The sequence below is a fragment of the Gossypium arboreum genome, chromosome 13 (assembly GCF_025698485.1).
Source record: "Gossypium arboreum isolate Shixiya-1 chromosome 13, ASM2569848v2, whole genome shotgun sequence".
NCBI classification, from domain to species: Eukaryota; Viridiplantae; Streptophyta; class Magnoliopsida; order Malvales; family Malvaceae; genus Gossypium; species Gossypium arboreum.
This window is the reverse complement of record NC_069082.1, coordinates 39,894,820-39,901,682: the sequence shown is the minus strand read 5'-3', so window position 1 is coordinate 39,901,682 and position 6,863 is coordinate 39,894,820. Positions and strand designations below refer to the sequence as shown.

Genomic DNA, 6,863 nt, shown 5'->3' with positions numbered 1-6,863 from the left:
GTCATGCCCATATTTGAACCAAACAATCACAGTTAGTCATTCATGTCACCAACATATATTCACAATCAAATCCGTCAACCACACAGTCCAAGTCAGTCACTTGCCCACAAGGGCAAAACAGTCATTTAACACCTTAGGGGCAAAATGATAATTTTACCCCACATGGGTATCTCGGTAATTCTACCCTACAGGGGTATTTCAGTATTTCTAGCCTACAAAGGTATTTCGGTAATTCTACCCTACAGGGGTATTTCAGTAATTCTACCCTACATGGGTATTTCGGTAATTCTACCTTACAGGGGTATTTCAGTAATTCTACCCTACAAGGGTTTTCGGTATTTTACAAATCAGGAGTATTTTGGTAATTTTACCAACCAGGGGTATTTTAGTAATTTTACAAACCAAGTGTATTTTGATAATTTTAATGATCGAGGGTATTTTGGTAATTTTGTAAACCAAGGGTATATTAGTAATTTTGTAAATCGAGGGTAAAACGGTAATTATATAAATTGAGGGTAAAACGGTAATTCTGTAAATCGAGGGTAAAACGTAATTCTATAAATCGAGGATATTTGGGTAGTTTTATAAACCAGGGGTACTTTGGTAATTTTACAATTGGGGGTATTTCAGTAATTTGGTAAACTAAAGTATTCTAAACAGTGATAATAATACGAATGGGCCTAAAGCCCTTCTCGCCCCAAATGGGCCCATATGCTCGTGTGGCCCTTTTAGCCCAAATCTAGGCACAGATATGATATTCACCTAGCCTAGTCCAATATTTACTACACAATCAAACAACTTATCCAATTGGGCCCGTAGGCCCATTGGGCCCACATGGCCCGTTTCGGCCCATCGCGACCCGAAGTAGCCATCCTACAGCTAGAGTAGTGAGAAATACACACCTGATTGGAGACTGGAGTTAATCCACACTCTGAGCACTCTAAGCCGACGCCCAACCCAAACGAGCATTCCATAAAGCGAAAGGGATCAGCCAAGAAAGGTACCTCTACTCTTCTCATGGTTCTCTCTATTTAAAGCCAGCTTCACATCCCCTCTTATGTTAGCTTCCCGATGTGGGATCCCTCCAACATTAGAGTTTAAATTCAACACCAACTCTTGCCGCCCCCTGTTAGCAAAATAAATGCTATTTGATTGCCATGAGTTTCGAACCCTGGACCTCCTTGCCAACTCTATGACGCCACCTTGCCACTTCACCACAGGCTCTTTTTGTGTCATATTTTATCCCCAATTAATTATAAGGTTTAAAGGCCAAAGTCCAGGTTCCCTTAAAAAAAACCAGAATAAATTGCAAGAGCCAAGGCTTGAACCCAGGCTCCCATACAACCTTAATGACGCCACAACCACTAGACCACAAGCTTCCTTGTGTCATTTATTTAACACAATAATTTAAAAGGCCCTCATCCAAGCATCCAGGTTTTTTTTCACTTAATACCAAAATTTTTACTAAAGCCCAGGTTTGAACCCAAGATTTCTCCAACACTTCTCAAGGCCATTAACCACTAAAGCAGACATTTAATTGTGTCATTTCATTGCACAATTAAATACCTATATATAACCTCCTCACGGACCCACACTTAAGGCTCAATACTTCTAGGCCCAAATTCAGGGTGTTACAATTCTACCCCCTTAAAGAAATTTCGTCCTCAAAATTTCCCACTCTAAGACTACACCACCACACCTCCACTGTGCACTCTGACACTAATAATACTAACATACACCCAAAATATTTATCCATCGGAGTAGATAGATTTCACATGCAAACAATTTCTACATTTCCAGAACACACACCAAATAAATACTAAATTTAAATTCAAGCATTACAGTTTACTCTAACAGTATAGTGCTACTATCTATAGTAGTTTCTCAATATAGCATTTCAATCTATAACAGTAGATAAAGTTAGAGAACTTACAGATTTGGTGTCGGAGACTCGGTGTGCCACACTTCCAATAACATCTATTCAGAAACAAGTCAAGTTTCGTTGATAAATTTCAAAACAAAATTTTAGAAAAACCCTTTTCAAACCCCAATTTCGAAAAAAAAGAAAAATAACAATAATTTTCTACTACCCATACCACAGCCGAGTTTTGTAACCTGGCTCTAATACCATTAAATGTAACACCCCAAACCCGACCTAGACGTTATGGCCGAATTTGGCGTGTCACATCAAACCATTTTTCAAATTTGACAGTTCTGGTGAAAATCCATTACTGAATCTAAATTCCTTTATTATTATTAAACTAAAGTTCTCATCAAAACGTTTACCAATTTGTTTGCCTTTGGTATATTACCTCATTTAAAATCGCGGAAGCAATTTGAAAACTTTGTTGTTGGAAGCTCGTATTCCTTATTCCTTAGAAAAATGATGCCATTTTGAAATCTCGAGTTTTCCTAGACTGGCAGTTTAGTATAAGAAATCACAATCCAAATTAAAACTTAAAACCCACCAACGGCCTTATTACATAAAAAAACCCAAAACAAAATCTAATTGCAATTACAAGAAACAGAAACAATATGTGGCCATCTCTGAGTCCCTTGCAGCTCCAAACCATCTAAGCTTATAGATTACCTGCACAGTTAGAAACATGGTGAGTTTACGAAAACTCAGTGTGTAATCCCAATAACAAACAAACAGTGAATAACACAAGATCAAGACAATCGGGCCAAAGCCCTATTAGGTCTCGACATATCTTTGGTGAAGCCTTTCGCTTAACTGTTACGGGTGAAGCCTTTTCATAAATCATATCATCGGGCAAGCCTTTTATCAGAAAGCGGTATGGCCCATAGGCCCATTTCAATATCACATGTAATACCAATGGATGTATGCAAGCCCATTTGGGAGACTACTCAACCCACCATCCGCTACTCTCCACCGTACCAACCAAGCTCTTCATGTGGGAATAACTCAACCCACCCAACCAAACTCTCCTTTGGTAGCATAGCTTCTTTATCATATAACCGAGGCCTAGCCTCTTTTAATAATCGGGCAAAGCCCTTTTATTACATCGGGCAAAGCCCTTTTCGATGGCTGGGCAAAACCCTTTAGCACTTCCTCCATTTATATTAAACCCAACCCATGCAACATGTCATGTATGCGAATGTCATGCCCATATTTGAATCAAACAATCACAGTCAAGTCATTCATATCACCAACATATATTCACAATCAAATCCGTCAACCACATAGTCCAAGTCAGTCACTTGCCCACAAGGGCAAAAAGTCATTTAACACCCTAGGGGCAAAATGATAATTTTACCCCACATGGGTATCTCGGTAATTCTACCCTACAGGGGTATTTCGGTATTTCTACCCTACAAGGGTATTTCGATAATTCTACCCTACAGGGGTATTTCAGAAATTCTACCCTACAGGGGTATTTCGGTAATTCTACCTTACAGGGGTATTTCAATAATTCTACCCTATAGGGGTATTTCGGTATTTCTACCCTACAAGGGTATTTTAGTAATTCTACCCTATAGGGGTATTTTGGTATTTTACAAATCAGGGGTATTTTGGTAATTTTACAAACCAGGGGTATTTTAGTAATTTTACAAACTAAGGGTGTTTTGGTAATTTTACTGATCGAGGGTATTTTGGTAATTTTGTAAACCAAGGGTATTTCAGTAATTTTATAAATCGAGGGTAAAACGGTAATTCTGTAAATTGAGGGTAAAACGGTAATTCTATAAATCGAGGATATTTGGGTAGTTTTATAAACTGGGGGTACTTTGGTAATTTTACAACTGGGGGTATTTCAATAATTTGGTAAACTAAAGTATTCTAAACAGGGATAATAATACGAATGGCCCTGAAGCCCTTCTCGGCCCAAATGGGCCCTTATGCTCGTGTGGCCCTTTTAGCCAAAATCTAGCCACAGATATGAGATTCACCTAGCCTAGTCCAATATTTACTACACAATCAAACAACTTATCCAATTGGGCCCGTAGGCCTATTGGGCCCACATGGCCCTTTTTGGCCCATCGCGGCCCGAAGTAGCCATCCTACAGCTAGAGTAGTGAGAAATACCCACCTGATTTGAGACTGGAGTTAGTCCACGCTCCGAGCACTCTAAGCCGATGCCCAACCCAAACGAGTACGCCATAAAGCGAAAGGGATCAGCCAAAAAAGTACCTATACTCTCCTCATGGTTCTCTCTATTTAAAGCCAGCTTCACATCCCCCCTTATGTTAGCTTCCCGATGTGGGATCCCTCCAACATCAGAGTTTAAATTCAACACCAACTCTTGCCGCCCCCTATTAGCAAAATAAATGTTCTTTGATTGCCATAAGTTTCGAACCCTGGACCTCCTTGCTAACTCTATGACGCCACATTGCCACTTCACCACAGGCTCTTTTTGTATCATATTTTATCCCCAATTAATTATAAGGTCTAAAGGCCAAAGTCCAGGTTCCCTTAAAAAAAAAAACCAGAATAAATTGCAAGAGCCAAGGCTTGAACCCAGGCTCCCATACAACCTTAATGATGCCACAACCACTAGATCACAAGCTTCCTTGTGTCATTTATTTAACATAATAATTTAAAAGGCCCTCATCCAAGCATCCAGGTTTTTTTTCACTTAATACCAAATTTTTTGCTAAAGCCCAGGTTTGAACCCAAGATTTCTCCAACACTTCTTAGGGCCATTAACCACTAAAGTAGACATTTAATTATGTCATTTCATTGCACAATTAAATACCTATATATAACCTCCTTACGGACCCACACTCAAGGCTCAATACTTTTAGGCCCAAATTCAGGGTGTTACAGGGTCCCAGTTAAAAATATCTTTAAGTACTTGAGAAGAACTAAGGCTACATTCCTTATATGTGGAAGTGAGGAAAAGCTGAGTGTAAAAGGTTACATCGTTGCTAACTTCCAAACAGACAAGGATGATTCACGATCACAATTGGGTTTTGTGTTCTGTAATATCCCTAAATCGGGTCTAGTAGTTTAGGGTATATTTTTTGGGTTTCGTGTGTGAAACTAGGAATTTATTGTGTTTGTAGTAATTTGTAATTTAATTTAGGAGGTTAATTTCATCTAAAAGGGATTAAACAATAATCCGAAAAAATATATTTGAAAAATTAATTTTAAAGATTTTAAATAATTATTAGCAAAAATAATCAATTTGAGTTAAAAGCAATTTTAAAATAATTTTTATTGGGGTAATTTGAGTAAAATTTAAATATTAATTGAATAGGATTTAATTGTAAAACAAGGAAAATTTAGAGTATTTATATGACAAATAAACCTTAAAATTCAAAAATTTTGAGGGAAAAGATTAAATGGTAAAGTAAGGGAAATGTGAGAGTGACCATTAGGAAAATTTCTCAATTTTTAAATTTCAGGTGGGTGGTTTCAGTTTTAAAAGTAATGTATCTAGCCCACTTTTTACACATTTTACATCAGATTAGAGAGCTTTAAAATTCAATTTCTTCGCATGATTTTAAAGATCTATCATCAGAGAATAGATCTAACCAATTTCTTTCTCAAAATACTTTCTCAATTCATTCGAAATTATTTTCAAAAGTAGCCAAAAATATTCTGAAATATCTCAAGTTTCTTGAATCAAGATTTTCAATCAACGAATTGATGATATCAATTGATTGATTATGGTTGAATGATTGATTTTTGCAAGATTGATATTATATGTACAATATTTGAATTTTTATTGAATAAAGGTAAGTAAGCATTTAGGTGTTTTTGTGCAATTTAATTTGGCTAATTATATTGATGGTTAAAGCATGTTTATTGGAGTTTTTTTTTTATCATGATTTATTAGTGTTACAATTGGTAATTGGACATTGGAAAATGAAAAATGAAATGCTTGATTTAATTGGATGTTAAATGGCTATGTTACATGTTACATATAAGTTTTGTCACATTAAGTTGACCACAATAATGACTGATTTATATGCTATAGTTGACATGCCATAGGATTTTTTAGTACTCACATTTATTTGTGACATTGTGAGCATATGGCTCTAGGTGGACTGATTTGTTTAGAGTAGATAAGGGAGTGTTGAGCATGAGTTTCCACTCATTGGGTTATTTGAGGCGTTATAAGGGAGGTGTGCTTCAACCTGCTCAACTCGGTGGACTGTATTTGATATTTGTGGGGGTTCAGAGATTTGTTTATCTGATGTATGATCACCCGATTAAGCCATGAAAAGTGTATGGCAATATATTAATGTATGATTATTGTTATATCATTCGATGTTTGTAAGCCATGAATAATTGATTCTTGATATTGATAAAGCATATGAAAATTAAATTGACATGTTTCATTATTATGGCTGATAATTGGTGATTGATTGGATGTGATTTAAGCATGATTTGGATGTTGATTTACTAGTCATTTTCATTAACATTTACTGAGCTTTTTAAAGGTCACACCCTCACAATTCATGCAGATAATCGTCGGGAATAAAGAGTTGAGGAGCTGAGCAAGAGAGTTCCAAGAGATTTAGACTTGGTAGAGACTTTATTACACTTTTTAGAGACTGTAATCGAGTATTGTGGAACTCCCAAGAATTAGTTTAATTTTTTTTTGTAATTGGTTTTGGACATTGTACATTTTATTTTGGATGGTTTTATAATATTTTTGAGGCATGTTTGCGTTAAATTACTGAATGATTTATACTGTATTGTTGCTTGATAACACGATGATTGATAACACGGTGTGTGAGGCATGAAATTTATACTAATGATTGTTTAAATGAAGCTTCCATGGAGTGGTTTACTAGCGACAAAGGTACGCCACTTGTTTGAGTTTTTATCTTTTTAAATTGGTACTCTAATTTGTTTAAGTTACAATTTAGTCTTGAAAATTTATTAATCT

The 6,863-nt window shown here is 36.3% G+C and overlaps 1 long non-coding RNA gene across 1 annotated transcript; it reads right to left on the bottom strand.

The window, feature by feature from the left end:
* Window positions 1-2,368: 2,368 nt before the first annotated feature.
* On the bottom strand, window positions 2,369-4,155 carry LOC128286676 (uncharacterized). The gene is made up of 2 exons (XR_008277298.1): window positions 4,053-4,155; window positions 2,369-2,590 (listed from the first exon to the last, which is right to left on the bottom strand). It is a non-coding gene; the product is annotated as an uncharacterized LOC128286676 (long non-coding RNA).
* Between the last annotated feature and the right edge of the window lie 2,708 nt (window positions 4,156-6,863).